Raw genomic sequence first — 23,251 nt, 5'->3', positions numbered from 1 at the left:
TTCGATAGGGCTACTCGACTGGCACACAGAGCATCTCCGCAGTTGCACCATGCTCTTCTTTTACCTTCAAATGACTGGCAGGCAACTCGTATACATCTTGCGCCACTTCATCTACATGAAAAACATCATAGGCCTCATACCTAGAAGCCATGGATTCTATCTCCCATGTAGCATCTGTGTCCAAACTGCTGCTGGAGCTATGAGAACTATCGGACTCCTCTTCTGATCTTGCCGGTTCTTGCACCTTTGTTGTCAGCCTCGTTTTTGCTAGCTCTAGAACCAACACTTCTTCTTTAAGGAAGCAAACTGGGTGGCACTCTGAATATGCCTCGCTGTATCTTTTGAGACCTGGTTGGCACTTCTTCTACCTCCTCTAGCCTGGCATCAACTTCACGTGCTTTGATAAAATGCATATCAAGAAAAGAAAGGGCTTTTACCTCTTGATGCTCTTTAATTTGTTTGGGCTTAGATCCACTTGCTACCGTGATTGCCGACTATAGCAACCTTGCCTCCATCTTCTTCTTCATCTTTCGACTCTTTGCTCTGGCGACTCTGACGGCTTCATCAAAGGTCCTTGGATCTTCATAGTCCACTCTCTCACAAACATAGGGATGCAAGCAAGAAAGAAACCTTTCCAACTTAAAGTATCCCATATGGGTTGCTTGGGTAGCATCCGCAAAATCCCCCCAATAAGCTTCAAATTTATCAACAAAAGAATCGAAATTTGCACTTACGTCCTGCTGCAAGCCTTTGATCTTTGCATCTGCCTCTGAAGCCGACACAACTTTTCGATACCTTTGTAGAAAGTGCTCTCAAAATCCGATCCAATTCTGCTTGTGCACATCTTCTAAGCCATCGAACCAAACTTTTTCTTTACCTCGCAGCACCAAAGGTAGAGTCCAGAGATTTGCTTCATCACCTGGCATTTGCAATACTCTCAGCATAAACAACTCAAAATCGGCAATCCAATCGTCTGCATCTTCAACTCCTTTGAACACTGGACCAAATTCCTGCTTCATCTTGACTCACGAACACCTTGTTAGGAAGCAATCAGTTGATCCTCAGTGGGGGCACCACAAGATGGAAAGGGGGAAATGGGAAAACCACCAGCACACTTGGTGAATGCCTCTCTATAGCCCAGTGACTTCACAGCACAACTATCCCCTAGCAAACACATACCTAGACTCCCGATCTACAAACAAGAAATGTCCAAGCCCGTACCCGACCAGCCATGACTAGGCCAAGCACGACACCAAGCACGCAGTCATAGCTCCAATCCCCATCCCTAGGGGTACCTTCATCCACATAGATGCACCTCAGAATTTGCCCATACATAGGCCATCCCTCCCAAAACTCTAGCATGTATTATACCCACAACGAAGCAACCTTAAACCTGTTAATACTCTCGAATGCTCCAACATCGATGACAAACATGAGTTTTTTCTTACAAGTTCACATTCAAATGGCTTGCACCATAATACACATACACATAGACATGTCGACATGCAACTCGACACAAGAGCAAAGAGGAACTTCACATAAAAGTGGGGGTAGATCTAGCAATTAACGTGACAAAAAACCCTTCAAGGATAGGATGTACAGTGATAGATTTTTATAAATTAAAATGCCGTTCTGTAGCATATGTCAGGCCTCTTGCTCGAGCACTTGTTTTTGCTGCTTTGACAATCTCCGTCACTTGTTGCCATTGATTGACCTTGGCATCATCTTGCTTCTTCTCATTCGGCCCTGTTGTGTAGCTTCACCTGGTAGCACCCTCTGAAACTCCCAATAACTACTTGTTTCCCTTAAGCACAGCCCTCCCTCCTGGCAGCCCTCGACCCTCCTTTTTTGGAAATCTCGAATGCCTACTTTCTGCTACAAGCCACCCCAATCTCACTTCTGTACTCGACACCTAGCCTTAGTGTCCTTCCCTGCATGCTCACCTTCTCAAGTCCTGGCAGGTCCGAATTCCCCCTGTGCGGGCTCCACTCTGCCTTGCTCTGTGGTGCTGGCAGCCCCTTATGAGGTCGCTCTCGGCCATGCTCGCCTCAAGCCAGCCCTCCCTTCTCCCGGCCTCACCAAGCAACTGCATGGCCAACAAGGCCTCCAACCACCTGTACTCACTTAATCGGCCAGCCCCTCGTCACCTGTGACGTCGTCCTCCTCTTCAGCCCTCTGGCGGCTCCTCTCTTTTTACCTCATGTAACCCCAACCCGGCATACTCCCTTGCTCTCGACTCTCCTCACTTCCGACCCTGCAATTGACCCCGGCTCTGCTCGGCCTCACCCTGCGTGGCGCCCCTCTGGCGACCCCTTCTCTTTTCCCTGCAATGGCCCTCTACTCGCCCTCTGCCTTATGCAGCCTCCCGACACCTCTGGCGGCCTCCTGCAACAACTGCCGTTCCCTTCTATTCTCAACTGGCCACCCCCCTATGCAAAGATGGTGCTCTTCCTCGAGCCAGTTGGCCACACCCCAGCCCCTTCTCCATGCAATCGAGGCCACCCTTCGTCTAGATGGCGCTTCTTTCCTGTTGCAGGTCGTAGCGCTGCCACAAAAAACATTGTTTTTACTTTTTTAGTCTTCAACTCCAGCTTTGCTATTTTTTTAAAAATTCGATCTTGGCCCCGCATCACACGCACTGCATGCTTCCGATTTTCCACTGTCGGGCATGCATATCTTTGATCACCAATGCCAAGAAAATTCAACTAGCTTGCCTTAGCAACATCAAAACAAAGTTTCAAGGCCCGCTCCACAAAAATGGTTCCCGGGTGACAAGATCTTCGCCTGCAGGAGCTGTGACGACCGATACGACCGTCAACCACCTTGTGCTCCCATAATTTCCCATTGGACAAGTGCCTTCAGGTATAAAAAAGCCTTTAGTTCAGCAAAATGGAGCATTCATATTGCATACATAACATGCCATATCCATGTGTTGATAACCTTTAAGCTCATCGGCCAGTAGAGCTCAAAATCCCCAACTTGACCTGCAAAATGCTAAATTTGGCATACATATCCCGACCATGCTTGTTGTACCGTGCATCAAGTAGTTGCTCAAGAGTACCACCATCAACCTGCTGATTTCCACACGCCTGCTATTGTTTTTCCCCGGGTCGACATTTTCTTGGTGTAGTAGCGCTATGCACCATCGATCATGACAACGGAACAACAGATTGCTCGCTTCCGCCAGGGCCTTAACAAACCTTTAAGTACATGCTTAGAAGCTATGAGGCCCACATCAATTCAAGATGCCCTTCTCAGAGCTAAACCTCTTGCGGATGAAGGAAACCCCCGTGCAAGGGACTATCATAACTACAACAACTTCAGAGGAATGCGAGTGAAAATTTCAACCAAGGAAGTCAACGAAGGATAGTAACAGCTACAGCAAATAAAAAATAGACTTTTCCAAATGTTAAATGTTATGGACGCAATCGAATGGGGCACTACAAGAGCAATCCTAAGGAAAAAAGTGGTTGCTGGGACCATTCCTCAGTCTCAGATAATCCAAGGAAATAATCAAAGAGGAGGAAGAAATAGAGGACGAGACAGAGGAAGAGGTAGAGGAGCTAGAGCCTATGCTGCAATGGGAGAGCCAACCCTGATGAATGAAGGAGATAAAAGAGCTACTCTTTTTGCCGCCATTGATAACCCTGGAGCTCGGCAATAGTATGCAGTCATCCAAACTACTGCAAATAAACAAGGTGAACAATTTGAATTACTTATAGATTGTGGTAGTACACACTCTTTTCTCTCCCCTAAATGCTTAAGGAAGCTTAGATTAAACCAATACCCTACCAAGAAATCAGTAGTAGAACTAGCAAATGGGAAAGAGGTTATGTCTCAATTTACAAATGGGGAAGTAGAATTTGAACTAGGAGGAACCCTTACTTCATCTTACTTTCGGACCCTACCAATAGGAATCTATGATGGTATTGTAGGAATGGATTGGTTAATCAAAAATCAAGCCCACATTCATTGTGCTCAAGGGAACCTATCCTTCAAAAATCACTTAGGTGAAGAAACATTAGTACAAGGATCCAATGGGAAGCCTAAGGCTCATTTAGTTAAGGCTAGTCAATTTTTGAAAGGGTTATGCAAGGGGCAACAAATCTTTGTAGTAAAACTCAACAAGACAGATGATTCAAAGGACAACCCAACTCCAAACTAGCTTAAGGAATTTTTGGATATATTTTTGGAAGATCTCTCAATTTTACCTCCCCCAGGGACATAGATCATGAAATAGAAACCTTTCCAGGTAGTGAACCAGTTTCAGAGAGACCCTACAAAATGTCACTCCCTAAAGCTATTGAATTGAAAGAACAGCTTCGTCAACTTATTGAACAAGGATTCATATGACCAAGCATTTCACCGTGGGGAGCACATGTTCTATTTCAAAAGAAGAAGGATGGATCTTTACGTCTCTGCATCATTTATAGGGGACTTAACCAGGTATTATAAAGAATAAGTATCCTATTCCTCACATCAATTTTGAATTACTTGATAGATTACATGGGGCCAAGTTATTCACAAAAATTAATCTCAGATCAGGCTACCATCAAATCCGGATTAAAGAAGCAGATATTAATAAGACCGCATTCAACACCAGAGATGGGCATTATGAGTTCATAATGATGCCTTTTTGTCTTACAAATGCTTCGGCTACTTTTAATCGACTCATGCAAGATATATTCAGAGAATATCTGGATGATTTTGTATTGGTATTTTTTGATGATATATTGGTATACTCCAAAGATGAAAAAGAGCATGAAGTCCATGTACGTAAAGTACTTCATCTTCTATGCTAACATCAGTTGTATGCTAAGATGAGCAAATGTGTATTCTTTACTGCTGAAGTTAGCTACATTCGATTTATTATAAACCCAGAAGGAATCTCTGTAGGCCCCGCAAAGATTAAGGACATAATAGATTGGCCACAATCCAAGTTGGTCAGTGAGATTCGAGGATTTCTGGGCATTACAAGATGGTATAGAATCTTTGTCAAAGATTACGCAGTCATCGCCATGCCTTTGACTCAGCTACTTAAAATGACAACCAAACTTACATGGCAAAAAGATCAGGAGGACTGTTTCCTCAAATTAAAACAAAATCTCACATCAGACCCTATACTCAAACTCCCTGACTTCACCCGATGCAAGCGGCCTTGCTATAAGAGGAGTCTTAAACCAAGAAGGCCAACCAATCGCCTTCACCTCTCGAAAATTGAGAATCCACGAGCTGAATTATCTAACTCATGATCTGGAACTCCTAGCCGTCATCCATGCTCTCAAGCTCTGTAGGCATTATCTTCTAGGGGAAAAGTTTCAGTTAATCACTGATCATCAAAGTTTGAAGTGGATTTTCTCTCAAGTAACACTCAACATGAGGCAACGAAGATGGATTGAACTCCTACAAGAGTATGATTTTGAAATAAAGTATAAACCAGGTAAGGAGAATGTGGTTGCTGATGCCCTTAGATGCAAGGTTTTTCTTGGGGCCATTTCCACAGTCAATAACCCAATTCTAGACAAAGTTAAGGAAGCCTCCTTGGAAGATGAGGTTTATTTACAATTCCTACAAGTTATCAATCAAAAAGACCTAAAGGAGAAAGAGAAGGACAGAATCAAGGACTATTCACTTGAAGATGGGCTTCTCTATTACAAGCACTGACTTTACATTCCTAGGAGTTCAACCTTGAAGGAGTTGATCCTTTATGAAGGACACAACACTCCAGCAGTCGGCCATCCTGGCTATGCAAAGACCCTTAATGCCATGAGGAAAAGCTATTTTTGGCTAGGTATGAAAGGAGATATATTTCACTACATCAAACAATGCCTTTCTTGTCAAAGGATTAAGGCTGAACGGGTAATGATGCTAGGGAAACTTCAACCCCTTGACATTCCTCAAATGAAGCGGGAACTCATTAGCATGGAATTCGTAACAGGCCTTCCTACCGTTCAAGGAGGTTACAATTTCATTATGGTGGTAGTGCACATGCTAACCAAGGTGTCTCATTTGATGTCTGTGAAAACAACTTACAATGCATCAGATATAAGCCGTCTTTATCTTTAGATTACACGGACTTCCAAAAATAATAGTCAGTGATAGAGATGCAAAATTTACTTCAAAGTTTTGAAAAGATTTATTTGAAGCCTTAGGTACCCAGCTATGTTTCAGTTCAGCCTATCACCCTCAGACTGATGGTCAAACATAAAGAATGAATCAGGTTATTGAAGACATTCTTAGAGCTTATTGTAGTAGACAGCCCCGGAAATGGATACAATTTCTTCCTTTGGTGGAATTTGCCTATAATTCTTCATTCCATAAAAGCATTGGGATGTCACCTTTTAATGCACTTTATGGACATGAATGTATATCACCCCTAAACTTTTCTGACCCCACTACAAGAGTAGAAGCTTCAGAACAAATGCTGGAAGAGATGGATGCCCAAACTAGGGCCATACGATAGGACATTCAAACTGCAAAGGACCGCCAAAAACATTATACTGATCAAGAATGGTTTGACCGGTTTTTCAAACAAGGGGATAAAATATTCCTTTGAGTCCGGCCAAAGAGAAGAAATCTATCTTTGGGAAAATTCAAAAAACTTAGCCCCAAATATTGTGGACCTTATGAAGTGATAAAGGTAATCAGTGATCAAGCTTACAAACTTAAGCTACCTGAACACCTCAAGGTTCATAATGTATTCCATATCAGTCTTCTAAAAGTTTATATCCCAAACCCCAATCACACTCTAGACGACGAACAAAATTGTGATGCAAAAACAAAGAATTCTTGAACTCCAACCAGATTGTATTCTCAATACTAGGAAAAGAAGTCTACGAAACAGAGTAATTAGAGAGCATCTAGTAAAATGGAAGGACTGCCCCACTGAAGATGCCACATGGGAGGACGAAGTATCACTTCTCAAAGATTTTCCCAATTTTGGTTGAGATGAGAACATCTCAATTCCTTAAGTTGGAGTGATTGTATGGTTTCCAGTTCCTGAAACCTTAGAAATTGTATAAAGCTTTATCAGATTGATATGTTTATTAAGAAAGCAATGTAGAATTGTTCGACCATGGCAAATATTGGTATTTTTGGAACCGTAATCATGACTTTACTATGGTTAGAAATTTTCAGAATTGAATTCCGACGACAAAAACTGACATAGTTATGGCCACTGGAAGTTTATACAGTTAACTAAATTAACTAAGTAAATTGTAAAGTCTTGGTAATCATTGCTGCAAAAGACTTTTATCATAGAACTCTCTAGATATTACAGATATTTATAGATATTTTACAAATTAAGTTGTAATAGGTTTGAAAAATAGCAAAAATCGATTTGGTGTATCTGGGGACTGTGTGAGGAAGTAATGAACCTGCCCAAGCTTGATTTAGCAGCAGGTGGAGCTAGGGGGAAGCTGGGGGACTGCCTTGAAGTGGAAGGAACTGCCATAAACATCATAGGAGCCCTAAAAAGCTATAAAAAGGTCCCCCCCCTTCACAATTGAACTCATACTCGGAGTCCTGGCAGATTTCTCTTGCATATAAGAGAGCTTCTCTCACAAATTACTTAGAGAGCAAAAAATCTTTGTAATTGATCGAGGTAATTAGTCTAATTTTGATTAATTAGGAAAATAGCTTAAGTTTTGATTGATTTCTCCTAATTAAACTATCAATTAAGGAGATTAAGCATTCCCTATTATTAATTATTCTCTAAATTATCATTAGACTGCTGATCAATAATCTAATTAAGTAATTACTGTATATTAAGCTAAACATGGTTGATTTTAGGTTGATTTACAAAGAAAAATAGTTTTTAAGCTTAACTAATTATAGTATAATTTTTAGAGCTTGGTTATGCTGTGTAGAAGCCAGGGAAATTAGATCTTAATTTTTTGAGTAATCTACCTAATTAATTAGGCAAAAATTAACTATTTTTAATCATAAAATGAAGGAGAAATTAGTTATTACACTTAGATAGTTACACCGTAATTATCCGAGCTACGAAACCTTGTTAGGAAGCCAAGGTAATTAGGCCATGCACAAAAAATTAGTTTATCTAATTGATTATACGCAATTATTAGAGCTAAAAGTCAATGTTAGGAAGCCAAGATGATTAGGCCAAGCATAAAAAATTAGTTTAACTAACTAATTAGGCTAAAATTATCTGTTTTTAGCATAAATTAAAGGGAAAATTAGCTAAATCACTTAGATAATTATACAATAATTATCAGAGATAAAAATCAATGTTAAGAAGTTGGGATAATTAGGGCATTCATAGAAAATTAGTTTAACTAATTAATTAGGCTAAAATTATCTATTTTTGAGCATAAATTAAATGGGGAAATTAGCTAAATCCCTTAGATAATTATAAAATAATTATTAGAGCTTGAAATCAATGTTAGAAAGCTGAGATAATTAGGCTATGGATAGAAAATTAGTTTAACTAATTAACTAGGTCAAAATTGTCTATTTTCTAGCATAAATTAAAGAAGGAAATTAGCCAAATCACTTAAATAATTATACAATAATTATTAGAGCTAGAAATAAATTTGAAGAATCTGGGATAATTAGGCCATGCATAGAAAATTATTTTATCTAATTAATTAGGTCAAAATTATCTACTTTTGAGCATAAATTGAAGGAGGAAATTAGCTAAAACACTTAGATAATTATAGAGTAATTATCAGAGATACAAATCATTCTTAACAAGTTGGGATAATTAGGACATGCACAAAAAAGTAGTTTAGCTAATTATCTTAGCTAATATTATTTGATTTTGATTATATATTGGAAAGGGAAATTAGCAAATTAATTTACATAATTACATAGTAATTACCAAAGATAGAAAATAGAATTTTAAAGTTATCTTAAGCATAGATAATTAGTCTAGCTAATTATTTTAGCTAAGTTTGTCTAATTTTGATTGTAAATTGGAAAGGGAAATTAGTAAATTAGCATTACCAAAGATGGAAAACAATATTAGGAAGTCATGATAATTACTTTAAGCATAAATAATCAATTTAGCTAATTATCTTAGTTAATATTGTCTAATTTTGTCTATAAATTGAGAAGGGAAATTAGTAAATCAATTTATAAGTTATCAAGATAATTATCAGGGTTATAATACATCAAAATCCATATAGGATAAATATCCCACAAGCAGAAATGTAATTCATGAATTACTAAAGCCAAATTATGGTATTTTTGAAAAGAAATTAAATAGGAAAATGAGTAAAATAGCTCCAATAATTATAGGATACTTATGGGAGCACAATAATACTACTAGGAAGTTAAGAAAAGAATATATCATCCAGATATTTATCAAAGATATTTACTTAATCCAAAAATCCCTATTTTTGGGTAAAAGAAATAAGAGAGATTATTCCATTAATTCTCTAATTGATTAAGTATCCTTTTATAGGATACTACTATGGTTCCAAAGAGGACCTGAGGACATCCTCAGTCCGATGAGGACAATACGACTCACAAGAGGGCTAGGCCGTCCCATGACCATGAGGCTGGGCCTAGTAGAAGGCCTACGGAGAAGACTCTGCAGGTGCCAGTGTAGCAGCAGATGGCCGATAAGTCCCAATTGGGTTTTCATTTATTTAATTATGTCTTTAAATACGTTAAGTTCTTTTATAAGTTAAAATTGCATACTTAAGGAGGGAATAAGAATCAGAAAGGAATAATTGGCCAAAAACGGAAGGTAACTTCCAAGAAACCAATGAGCATTGTTTGTAATTAGGAAAGAATTTTTTGGGCTAAGACTGGTTGATCTAGGAAAGAATGTTTGATCATCCTTAAGACAGCTTGTCTCAAGACACCTCTGATTCCTTGGAATATTTTACTCCAGGTGATGAGTAATGATGGTGAGTCAACCATGGATGAGTCGGTTACCTTCGTGTATGTGGAGTCTTTACCCCATGCATGTCTGTGTTTGTGGATACTACTTAAGATATCGTTTTTATCCTAGAGGAACCGCCCGGTTGTATGGGCAACTGGTTGGCATATGGGCGCCCGGACTTTGGCTCATGTCTTTTTCCACTCCGGCTTTTATAAATAAGAAATGGGTGCCATTTTTCACCCCTGTATAGGTGTTCTTGAGACAAGCCAGTACTGGTCAGAGATACTTTAGATTGACAATACCTTGTCTTAAGTCTAAAGATGTTTGTTTGTAAAAGAATGTTTTCAATACTGCTTTCAAGGGTTGTTTTAATGAATTACTGTTATGAAAGATAGAAGGAATCATTATTTTAATTGTCATAAGAATGTGGTAGTAATTAGAAAAACAAAAGAATCATGTGTGAGTGTGGGGTGGTAAGTGGAGATTGACTAAGGTTGTCAATCATGGACGGGTGGACCTGATTAATCAGGTAACTATCCATTCCCACACACTAAAAGCATTTAGTAAACTTCTCCAATCAGAATAGGAGTTCACGAGCGGCTGTGCCCTCACATCTGTTAGGGGGGGAAAAGTGTTGGTTGAAAATACCTTAGCCAAATTGTTGAAGTTATAGGGCCGAAACAGTTTTTAGAATTTTCAATTATTGTCCTGTTTTCGTTGTGAGACACGACTAGATCTTCTTCTAGGGCTATAGATCCAAGCCATTATCAATGGTAAAGGTCTATTCCTTGGATTTTTCTTGTTTAGAGACTCTGATTTTTATTAGGCCTAGAGACTTGTCAAGGATCCCATCTCGTTTTTTGGTGTCGGCGGGTTGGGGAATATCACACCTGTGTATATTGCCTGAGTCCACAATTCCCACTGCGAGATAGACATTTACTCAATTAGTGGGACACGAGCATCAACTACTCTTTGTGTTAGCGATCTCTTGAGAGACACAATTTCCTAAGCACACTACTCAAAAGCGTAGTTTCGGCTTCAACACTAAAGTTGGTGTTAGCGTTGGAGATCCGATCGTAGATCGCTTTCTGATCAAGGCGTAGCATTTTGCATCGACATTGTAGATGGATTTTTCTATAGGTTTCACAAGTTTACAAATACATGTTGGAGTACTATGCAGTTTTTGAAGGAGTACGAGCGGAAGAGTGACGCGAGAGAGAGTGCGAGAAAAAGAGCACGACGATATGGTGAACTCGCTCTATTGTAATGTGTAGAGCATAGTGAGTTCTTATTAGGTTTTAACAAAAGAATATGTGTACATACCTGGCGGCCCGCCCACTTACCTGGGCGACCACAATGGGCTTTATACCCCAGCAACCTCCCACATAAAGTCCAATGTGGTACTTTAAGTGTGAGAGAAGCTACTGTACAAGCTAATATACAAGAGATGTAGAGAAGTGATGTACTACCCTACACCTAACTGCTTGTGAAAGTGCGCAAAGCTCTCTTAGGGAAGTCCTTTTGTAAGTAGATCAGCAGGATTTTCTGTGGTGTGAACTTTGACAAGCTGAATTTTCTTATCCTCGAGCATTTCCCTGATGAAAAGATACTTCACATCCACATGCTTTGTCTTTGAGTGATAAATTGGATTGCGAGCCAGTTGTATAGCACTTTGACTATCACAATATAACACGGGCATCTCTTCTTTGATTCCCAAATCTGTTACTAGTCGATTAAGCCAAATTGATTCTTTGCACGCCATGATACTGCTCCACCAGCCAATGTAAAGACATACCCTGACGTAGACCTTAGGTTGTCTAAGTCACCTGCATAATCTGAGTCTGTAAAACCCTTTACACTTAGCTCCCGACTCCCATAGCATATACGCATACTCTTTGTAGCTTTCAGGTATCTCAATATTCCTTTCACTGCCTCCCAATGTTTCTTGCCTGGGTTTGACATGTATCGACTTACTACTCCCATTGCAAATGCAATGTCTGGGCGAGTAGCAATCATTGCATACATAAAACTACCCACTGCAGAAGCATATGGAATCTTATCCATTTCAACCTGTTCTTCCTCAGACATAGGACAATCTTGTTTGCTAAGTTTCACATATGGTGGCAATGGAACACTCAATGCCTTTCCCTTCTCCATATTGAAACCTTGTCAATATACTCTGTTTGAGATACCAAATCAACTTCTTTGATCTGTCTCTCTCAATGCGCAAACCAAGTATATGACTTGCCTCACCCATGTCTTTCATGTCAAACAATTTTGCCATCTTTGACTTCAAAGCTGAAATTTCTTCCAAGTGCTTGCCAGCAATCAACATGTCATCCACATACAAAATAAGGATCATCCAACTGCCATCCTTAGCCTTCTTTGTATATAGACAGTGATCGAACTCACTACGTTTGTAGCCTTGAGAAAGCATAAACTTGTGGAACTTATGGTACCATGCCCTCGGTGATTGTTTTAAGCCATAAAGACTCTTTAACAACTGGCATACCAAATCTTCCTTGCCTTTCTCAACAAACCCTTCTAGCTGCTGCATGTAAATTTCCACATCTAAATCACCATGCAAGAACGCTATCTTGACATCCATTTGGTGCAACACCAAATCTAATATGGCAACCAATGCAAGAAAGCATCTCAATGTAGTCATCTTGACCACCGGAGAGAAGACTTCATCAAAGTCAATGCCTTGTTCTTGCTTAAAGCCCTTGGCAACAAGCCTTGCTTTGTACTTTGGCTGACTATCATGAGCGGTGATCTTATACCTGTAAACCCATTTACAAGGTAGAGCCTTTTTGCCCTGTGGTAATTTAACTAGGTTCCATGTCTGGTTTTTATGCAGAGCTGTCATCTTTGACTGCATGGCCAATTGCCAATTCCCGGAGTCCTTCATTTGCACTACTTCCTTGTAACATGAAGGCTCATTGCAATCAGTCAACATGACATAGTTCATAGATGGAACAAACCTATCAGGAGGTCGCGTGATACGTCCAGATCTGCGCACAATAGGTGGCTCAGGCTCTCAGCCACAACCTGTGGTTCCAATCTATCATGTCCTTGCTCCTCTTGAGCCCTGACATTTTGTCTTGCACGTGCAGGTCCATCTTCTTGGAAGACAACTCTTCTAATCTCCTCAACCCTCTCTGGTTTAGAATGATATTTGGATTCATTAAAGTGAACATCATTGCTGTAGATAACCTTTCTGGATTCGGGATCCCAAAGTCTGTACCCCATCTCACCAGAATTACCATAGCCTAGAAAGATGCACTTTCTACTCTTTGGCTCAAGTTTGTTCCTAAATTCCTTTGGAACGTGAGTATATGCCTCAGAGCCAAAGACTCTGAGATGCTTGTATGAGGGCATTTTGCCTGACCATACCATCTCCGGCACTGAATCCTTCTACAAAACCTTGCTAGGAGATCTATTTACAAGATGAACAGTTGTTGATACAACTTCAGCCCAAAATCCATTTGGCAGTTGTGCATTAGAAAACATACTTCTGACCTTCTCTTCTATGGTCCTATTCATCCTTTGAGCAACACCATTTTGAGGAGGATTGTAAGGAGCAGTAAGTTCACGTTTTATACCTTTTGACTCACAAAAGTCCTGAAAGGCCTTTGAAACATACTCTCCACCATTGTCAGTGCGTAAGCATTTAAGCTTCTTGCCACTCTGATTCTCCACAAGTGTCACAAACGTTTTGAAAACACTAAACGCTTCATCCTTGTGCTTGAGAAAGTAAACCCATACTTTCCTCGAGTAATCATCTATAAATGTCATAAAGTAAGAAGCTCCCCCTAGAGATAGGTTAGGCATAGGTCCACACAAATCACTATGAACAAGTGCCAACTGTGTATCTCTTTTACTACTTCTATGCTTATGTGGCTGCTATGTTTGCTTACCATACAGACAATGTTCACAGAATTCAAAATCATTAAATGAAAAGCCAGGAAAATAACCAGAACGAGACAAGATTTCCATTCCCTTCTTGGACATATGTCCTAACCGGCTATGCCACAAAGAAACTTTCGGCTGCTCGGTTACATTGATTACATTTTTAGAGACATTTGATACATAAATCATGTAAAGTCCTCCAGACTTTACTCCATGTGCTACTGTCATAGAACCCTTGGATTTCTTCCACATGTTCTGTCCAAAAGTGGTGACGTAGCCAGCATCATCAAGTAAACATGTGCTAATCAAGCTCTTCGTAATTGCGGGAACATGTCTCACATTCTTCAGCGTGAAAGAAGAGCCATTCTGAAACTTCAATTGAACATCTCCAACACCTAAGATCTCACATGTCTGCCCATTGCCTAGCCGAACATGATCTTTAGTGGTCACATAAGAGGTAAACCACTCCTTGTTTGGAGACACATGAAGTGATGTCCCTGAGTCTATAATCCAGTCACTCAGTGCATTTCCATCAGATGTTGTAAGAAGAGCTGAGTCCATTGTATTCTTCAAGAAGTAGATGTCTCTTGACACTAGATTGTCATCCTCTGCAACAGTGTTTGTCACATTTATTTCTTGAATCTTCACTGAGGACTTGTTCTTCTCACCATTGTCTTCAGCTTTCTCTTTGCCTTTTTCTGCTTTCCATTCTCTGCAGTCTCTTTTCATGTGACCCTTCTTGCCACAATGGTAGCATTCTATGTCACTCTTGCCTTTAGCACTGCGGGACTTGCTACGAGACTGATTCCTCTTTCCACCTTTGTACTTTTCTTTGGTCCTTCCCCTGACAACTAAGGCTGTTCCTTTTTGCCTTTGTCCATTGTCTTTCTATTGGTTTCTTCTTTAAGCAGACTTCCTTCTACACCTGCTATGTTCAAACCATCTGGAGGTGCAGAATTACTCAAAGCTGTGCGAAAAGTGTCCCAACTTTCTGGCAATGTGATCAACAGGAACATAGCTCTAACAGGTTCATCAAACTTGACACCTTGAGCTGACAGCTGACTGTAGATGGTGTTGAATTCATTTAGATGATTGGACATAGGGGTCCCTTCTTTCATCTTCAAGTCAACAAGCTTCTTAAGCCAGTATACCTGTGAAGCTGCACTCTGCTTCTCATAAAGATCACTCAGCTTTGTCCATGCTTGATAAGCCGACATCTCGTCTGCTACATTGAAGTAAACGCTTTCTGCCAAAGTCAGCATAATGGTAGAAAGTTCCAATTCATCCATTTCGCTCCATTCATCTTCGTCCATATCTTCTGGTTTTATCCCCTTGAGCTTTATAGGTTTTATCTGCTTCTTTTGTACCAACACGTGCCAAATCTGCTTCTTCCACAATGGGAAATTGGTTCCATCCAGCTTCTTGATATTGTAAAGAGCAGTGTCCTGTGATCCAGCCATAGCTACGCTTCATAGTAGTTTACTTTCCTGGGAAAAATTCGACAGAGTTTCCCCTGTAAACTGACCTCTGAACCAATATCAACCTGTCAAATGAACAAAGGAAGCTTTAGATTCTGCATAAATTTCGGCAGAGTCTCCTTTGTAAAATGGCTCTGGTGTACTCAAAAACAGACCAAAAAACAGCTCAAAAAACCACTGTCTCTCTAACACTGTAGGCTGTGGGTAAACCTGTCCTGCACCTGTACTGTTTCTCACTGTCCTGTCACTGTCCTGTAAGCATAGACTGCGACAATGCCTCAACGGCAGTAAAGAAAAGATGCAATCCCAACTGTCTAACTCACAGTCAATACATCCTAGCTACCTATCTAAGGGTGCTCGAGGGATCGCTCCAAGACCTGTATCACCGAAAGGATCTCAACATTCGAGAATCCCCCAGCTCAATAAAACCTCACTCGACCCTCAACAAAGGCTGCAGTAAATCTGACAGTACATAGACTTCCCACAAAGTCATGCATCCACAAATTTCCCACTGTATGCTGTAACCGCTGCGGCGGTTGTTTGCTGCGTGACTCACAGCCAGCAAACCCTCAACAGACATACATCATCTCTGACAATACATCCCATGTGGAAGTACCTGCAATGTCAGGATGAAATCTGGAATATCAAGCAGCAAACACAAGCTACCTGATGAACGGGTGGATGTCGCCTACAGTCTATGTGTAGGTGCGCCCGTGTCGTATGTGACACGCCTCCAAGAACTGTGAGTCGTCCTTCGATGTGTAGACAGTCACAAATCAACACTCTGGGAGTGCCGATATCCTCAACACCTGCAGTCGTAGGCTGAAACCCTAAATTTGCAGAGTCGGATCTGCACCCGCTGAGACCACGTAGTCGAAAATGGCCTGCGCAGAACTTTGTCGAAGCCGAACAGTGGCCGAGATGACCTCAGAATGAAATTCTAAATTTGGGGCCATGTCTTTGCCTGTCGAATTTCACTCCAATCTGAGCGGTGACTCTAGCCTCCTGCAGTGCTACCGCGAGCCTCGATCTTAGCTCTGATACCAGTTGAAGGAGTACGAGCGGAAGTGTGACGCGAGAGGGAGTGCAAGAAGAAGAGCACGACGATATGGTGAACTCGCTCTACTGTAATGTGTAGAGCATAGTGAGTTCTTATTAGGTTTTAACAAAAGAATCTGTGTACATACCTGGCGGCCCACCCACTTACCTGGGCGACCACATTGGGCTTTATACCCCAACAGTTTTAGTGGGACTTTTGCATATTAGGTTTATGCATTTTTTATAGCACATGCGTATTGCTGTGAGGTCTTTTGAGAGTGTATCCCTGCAAGGACTTTGTTTATTGTATGCAACAGTTCTTGGTGCATGTTTGTGCGCTATTACTCATGTACATTGAGTTGCGCTTACCGCCTATGTACATTGTCTGTGGAGCCGATTTAGCTTGCTTTTTTGGCAGTTACCCGACTGTTTCTGTGACTCGCCCTAAAAGAGCCCTTTCTGAGATTGTGGCTAGACTTGAGTCTGCTTAGCCTTTGGAGGGTCGTTTGCATGACATTTTCTTGATCTGGGGTGTTCTCAAATGTTCAGACACTTTTGGTGATATAGGTTACTGGAGTTCCTCTCTTTCGGTATCCTCGCCATAGGATATGTATTTGGTCGGATATTTTTTCTTTTGATGCTAGTTTGAGCACTTTATGTCAGTCTTATGCCCAGTGGCTGCTTTTTTCAGTTTATGCGTTGATTTTTGCCTTGTCAGGTTTGATATTTTTCTCCCGTTACAGAGGAGACTCTGTTGGATTTTTCTCGTGAGTCGAGCATATGCATTCTTGGCACACTTGACTGCTTTTACAGCGAGTGATTTTCTTACAATTTGTGTTGAATTTCTCCTCTTGTTTTAGGAGAAACTTTGTCAAAATTCTCCCAATTTTTTTTCCATAAATCTTTGGTCACATTCTCTTCAGTTATGGCTACCTAGTAGAGCTTCGAAAAGGGAATACTACTACATAAAGAAGATTGACTGCACAAACTTTACGATTTGAAAGCAAAGTATGCTTGATGTTGAATTGCCAAATCATACACTAAGTAAGTATACAATTTTGTTAACATGGCTGACAATAACCAAGAATCTCTATTCATCAAGTCGTTCCAAGTCTTTGAGTCGTTCTGATAACTCGTGCCCTTTCCATTCCAACTTGTGTGCAACTCTGAGAGTGGGTAATAAAAATTCCATGGGTAGAATTTCATCCAATCCATAAACCAAGTTAAAAGGAGCCGTGTTCAAGGTTGTCTTGAATGAAACTTGATATTCCCACAAGGCTGAATGAAGATGCATTTCCCAGTCTATTCTACCTGAACTAACAATCTTGGAAAGCGCAAAGCTTAGGATCTTATTTGTATGTTCTGCTTGACCATTCTCTTGAGGATGATAGAGTGTGGATTTGTTATGTATTAGCATAAACTGGTTTAGTAAGTGTTCTATCACCTCATTGAGGAAATGCGATCTTGTATCACTTACAAGCTCAATAGGAAGTCCATATCTAGTGAATTTGCATTCGTACAGGAATGCAATTGTGGTTCTAGCATCGTTATTTCTAGTGGCTCTTGCCTCATACCATTTTGTTAAGTAATCTGTGGCTACAATAATATATTACACCTGAGTTTTGTATGCCGGTGATTGTATTGGACCCACAAAGTCTATACCCCACTTAGCATATGCACGTGCTCCCATTATAGGTCGTAATGGCCTACTATCAATTCTCGTCGGCATCTTTGCTCACTGATATGAATCACATCATTGAACAAATTCTTTGGCATCGGCAATCAATGTTGGCCACTAAATGCATGCCATGAATATAACCTTAGATGTGGTATCATGAAAGAAATGGCCTCCTCCAAGACTCGCTTGTGCTTGCTCAAGGATAGGAAGATATTCCTCTCCATTGGCACACAATCTAAGTTGCTGGTCTTTTCCTCATCGAAAGAGTTGATTTTCAATCTTTGCATAGTTGGCTGCTTTGGTCTCTTGCTCTTTGTCGTTGTTTACTCTTATCTTTAGGAAATATTGTGTTAATCATATATTCCACTAGATTTCTACTCCACTGTGGTGTTATTGAAATTTGAAATAAGGTGGCATGGGGTATGGCAGCTTTTTACTTACATTGAGAGCAACTATTCACATAGTTATGAATGTCTTTCTTCATGGTAGGCCAATAAACCCCTAGCCAAATCAATCATCGTATGGTTTGATCTGTTGCAAAATGGAGTCCTACCACCGTAGCATGAGCTTGACTCAAGTAAAGGTTTCTTGCTCCTCTGGGTTAATGCATAAAAGCAGAATTCCTTGTTTTTTTGATATATTCCTCCAACCAACAATTGATATAGAGTTTCTTGCTATATCAATCGTGGTGTAATAGGATTTGGGAATCTACTTGTGTTATGGTCATTAGGGATACAAGATCTTTTGACCATCTAGGAATCATTTCCACATAGAACATATAAGCATCTGATAAATCATTGTCTACCCCTTTTGGTGCTTCCCCTGAGGTGATCCTTGACAGATGATTTGCTCTTTGGTGCGTGGTGCCCTTTTTTATTACCACAATGAAGTCAAATTCAAGTAGGATGATGAACCATCTTACTATTCTTCCTGTATTGCATGCCTTGTTCACCAAATAGATTAAGGTTTGATGATCCACAAAAAGAGACAAACTTGTTAGCTAACAAGTAACGTTGGAATTTCTTGACTGCATACACCATTCCAAGACCTTCCCTTTTAGTGGTACTGTAATTCTTTTCTGCTAGGTTTAGTTGTCTATAGGCATATGAGATAGGAAAATTCATAGTCCTCTCTCTTGGTTGAGCTAATATGCAACCAATAGTAATTTGAAGCATCCACATGCACATGAAACATTTTGTTCTAGTCTGGAGCTTTCAATATTGGCGATGTGGTCAAAGCTTGTTAGAGCTTCTGGAATGACTCCTCATATTTATCTATTCACTCAAAATGAGTGATAAAGATATAAATGGGTTTAGCTATGACTACATACATGTAGATGAATTTACGATAATAGCCACAATGTCCCATAAAAGCATGAACTTCCTTGATGTTTATCGGTCTAGCCATCTCAACAATTACGGGGCCACCTTCTCCATGTGAGTGGCTATACCATTTTTTGATACAATATGTCCCATAATTTTGCCTTGTCTAACCATAAATACACATTTTCAAGATTTAAACAAATCCTATATAGACGGCATTTCTCAAAGGCACACTGTAAGTGTTCAACATGGCTCTCTCTTTTTGTGGAGTGCACACAAAGATCATCCATATAAACTTCTAAGAAATTTTGTAGATATTCCTTAAAAGCATGGCTCATTAGCCGTTGGAATGTTGCCGGTGCATTGGTCGAACCAAAAGTCATGATCGTATAAGCAAAAATTTCCCACTTTGTGGCGAAATCCGTTTTATGTTGTTATTTTGGATATATGGCCAATTGATTATAACTAGAGAATCCATCCAAGAAACGATAGGCCTCTTTATAGGTGTATGGTCTTTATTTTCTTGGCTTAGCATCATCTCTCATAGGGATAGTATGTTGACATATTTCAAGATCCTCTCCCTTGAGATTTTTATAGGACAAGGCAAAAACATCCCCTATACTCCTTTAACATTTGAATGAGAATCTCTTCCTCCTCTTACGATAGATCCGTAGCTATATATGTTGGTTTTGATTCTTCTCCCAGCTTTGCAAGGTCAATCGTTAAGGCGTTCTCAAGTCCCTCATAGGATTCCCCTAGTTCTTTTGGTTATTGAAAGGGTTTCTCTACAATTATTTGTTGATCTTGTAAAGTGTATTTTTTGTGATGATATGGAACACTAATTACCCCTGATTTATTGTTTTTGATTCCGTCTCCGTGCTCTAGTCTTCTTTCAAGATCTATTTCAGGTCCTTATATTTTTCTTTGCGTTCAGTTTTTGACATTGGGGTTTCTTTTCTCTTAGTCCTCTCAAGCTTGTTCAGTTTTGATTTTGTTTCGGTTGAGATTTTCATGTCTGAATATTGTCTTGTTATCGTATCTTTTATGTAGTCCAATGCATCCACTTTCATCAAGAATTGAGTTTTGTTTTCCATTGCTAGTTTTGACGTTTTCCTTTTCATATTATTCTCTCGTTTTTTGTGATACCTACATTGGCATTTAAGATGTTGGTTTGGGAATTCAAAAAAAATCTCCTCCTCCTTCGAGTAGAAGTTTTGCTCTTAGGTGCTCTTTTTCATAGTCTAATTCCTTTGTTGTACGAGTTTCTTCTTCCAACTCATCCATGGCATCATAGTAGTGATCAGAGAATACTTGTTGCTTCTCGATTATTTCAATAAATACCATCTGAATAGGAATTATTTCATAGCCTTCCTCATCACAAAAAGATGTGGGGATGGCTTTATTAACACACAGATCCATAGTGGCCAGAATCTAAGTCCACTCAAAGGGTTCAAACATATGTTTAGGAAAAGGTTCAGATATGTATTCCACATGATTTACTTCTCTATCTAATACACAATCTTCTCCTTGTAATAGAAGCCCCACACGTCCAAATTGGAGTGTCTTTTCGTATCCATGAGGGTGAGGCGGTCTGGGGCGGGCAACAAGGAGAGTGGCCTCCAAGCACTCTTCTAGGCTCCCATGCTGCTCAATTGGGTTGGGGTTGGAAAAAAACAACAAACACACACACAAACCCGCAACCTAACCCTACACAAATTTGGGGCACCACCTAGTTTTGGATGCGAACTAGGACGCGTAGAGAGAGAGAGAGAGATAGTGCTCGGGCTGCTTTGAAACGTATCGGCAATGATCAAGCAAACACAACTATATATTTAAGAAAGAGAGAGAAAGAGGGAGGGGGTGCTTGTTGCATTAATACCTTCTTACAAATCTGTCATGACAAATCAAAGTGAGATTAGTATTTGTTCAACATAGCTTGCGTAAATTTCACCACAACACATCACAAGAAAAGCCACCCCAATCACTGTCTTAAGGCCAGGGGAGTCCTCTCCACCCTGTCGCCCTCTTACTGTATGTGGGATTTATGGCTAGATTGATGACAACACCAGAGACAAGCTATCAAGAACTTAACAAAAAACACCAAGACACTTACGCATCATTGTTGTCCATTACTTCACGTTGGAAGGGAGACAAAGTATCCAAGCTTAGTCCAAATCCACCCTCCTTGATTCAGCAAATGTTGGGCTTACACTAGTAGGAGAAATGATAGATTTCCTACTCTCAATTGAATGATCACTCTCTCTCTTACAATGGCATAGAGTTCCCTTGCTAATCCCCTATTACAACACATGCACATGCATAAGACAATGAGCTTCCACTCAAGAGCTCCTTCTAGAGAGGTTGAGCTTGGCTTCTCAAGCTATAGCATAGTGCTCTTGCTTATGGCTCCCCCTTTTGTGCTAGCTACACCCTCCTTTTATAGCAATTTTGAAGGCTAGGGTTACTCCTCTAACCATGGTTGGGTTAGATTTTCAGCAATTTATCTAATTTCTTTTGCTTGGAATTATCAAGAAGTTGGTGGGGAAAGAGAGAGGAGAGAAATGGAGGTGATAGGACTTTTCATAGTGGGTTAGTGTTAGTAGAATTAGTATTAATTTACAAATGGAATTGGATATTTACAATGGGAGTATCCATGTAGGATACAAATAAGGAAGAAAAACTCTTAAGAGGTAAGAAAAGGTGGATTTCTTACAAGGTTGATGCTCCAAGTGTCTTGAGTAGGGCCAATTTTGACGCTTGTTGACGGTCCACTAGCTTTGACGGTACATTTTTTCTCCACTCTTGACCTTCCTTGAGAGACAAGGTAATTGAAGCTGAGTAATCAACCACCATGATGCTGTCTTTTAAGAGAAGAGGCTGAATTTTGTGGTTTTTTTAATAGATATGGGTAAATTGGAGGAGGAAAAATGAGACTAGGTGGTCAATTTTGGAATGGAATTGTGTGTGGGAGGTATGAGTTCACCATGGTTTCTCTTATTCTTCAAGGTTGAGGAGAAGGTGAGTAGGGTGCAGAGAGGAGTGGTGAGAGAGGTGGGGATGATGAGTGGAGAAGTGTGTGTGAAAGAGGAAAATGATAAAGTGGAAGAGAGAGTGTGGCTGCATAGCATGGGAAAACTGGGGTCCACTAATAAAATCATAGCTCACAGCTCGTAGCTCAAAAAAATTTGAAAAAATTTGAAGAAAAAGTTCAGCCCACGAGCTACAACTTTTGTTTGTATCACCTTTTCAAATTCGGAGAGCAAGTGAACTTTAAAAATTCAGCAAAACCGACCGTTTTTTTCCACTGCACACGGTCTTTGTGGGATCCTTCTTTGGATGATTCTTTTGAATACCTCCAAGAGTGAGCCCTCCATAGTGCATGTATGCATGCCACCTACCCTTGACCTTATTTGGTAGATCTATAATTGAAGATATTGTTGAGATCATGATATAAGTGAATAGTACAACTAAGAAAATCAAATATTGAGGGGTCTAAAAAATATGTACATGTCAAATATAAATAATATAAGTGGAAAAAATATAAAGGGGTCAAAAGAAATCTCTCTCATTATGAGGCTACCATAAAAAGATAAATATTTTTGGTGTTCTAATTTTTTAGAAAAAAAAAACAAAATAGATGTAGGAAGGGAAAAATCACAATAGTGAAAAAATATACACATAAATAAAACTAGTTTTTTTGGATTTTTGTTGGGGTGGAGTTACACCAAATATAAGAGAAGCTTACATGAAAAAATTTCTATATGGAATAAAGAGTATGAAAAATGGTAAGAAAAATTGTGGTAATGGTGAGACAATGTACAGAGCATAAATAACACAACCTAGGTAAAAATATTTAAAAAAATACCAAAATAATTATGAAAAAATCTTTTATTTAGGCCCTATATACAAAGAAATATTTACATACGCATGGGCCATAATATACTTATATTTTTTATATTTTTTATTTTTTTGG

General features: G+C 39.8%; 1 pseudogene; it reads right to left on the bottom strand.

Moving 5' to 3' along the window:
* Positions 1-293: 293 nt before the first annotated feature.
* On the bottom strand, positions 294-1,135 carry LOC147462720 (uncharacterized; annotated as a pseudogene).
* Positions 1,136-23,251: the final 22,116 nt, after the last annotated feature.

The sequence above is a fragment of the Adiantum capillus-veneris genome, chromosome 2, assembly GCF_014529385.1.
Source record: "Adiantum capillus-veneris isolate H3 chromosome 2, ASM1452938v2, whole genome shotgun sequence".
NCBI lineage: Eukaryota > Viridiplantae > Streptophyta > Polypodiopsida > Polypodiales > Pteridaceae > Adiantum > Adiantum capillus-veneris.
The sequence above is the reverse complement of the archived record's forward strand: the minus strand, read 5'-3'. Positions and strand labels throughout refer to the sequence as shown.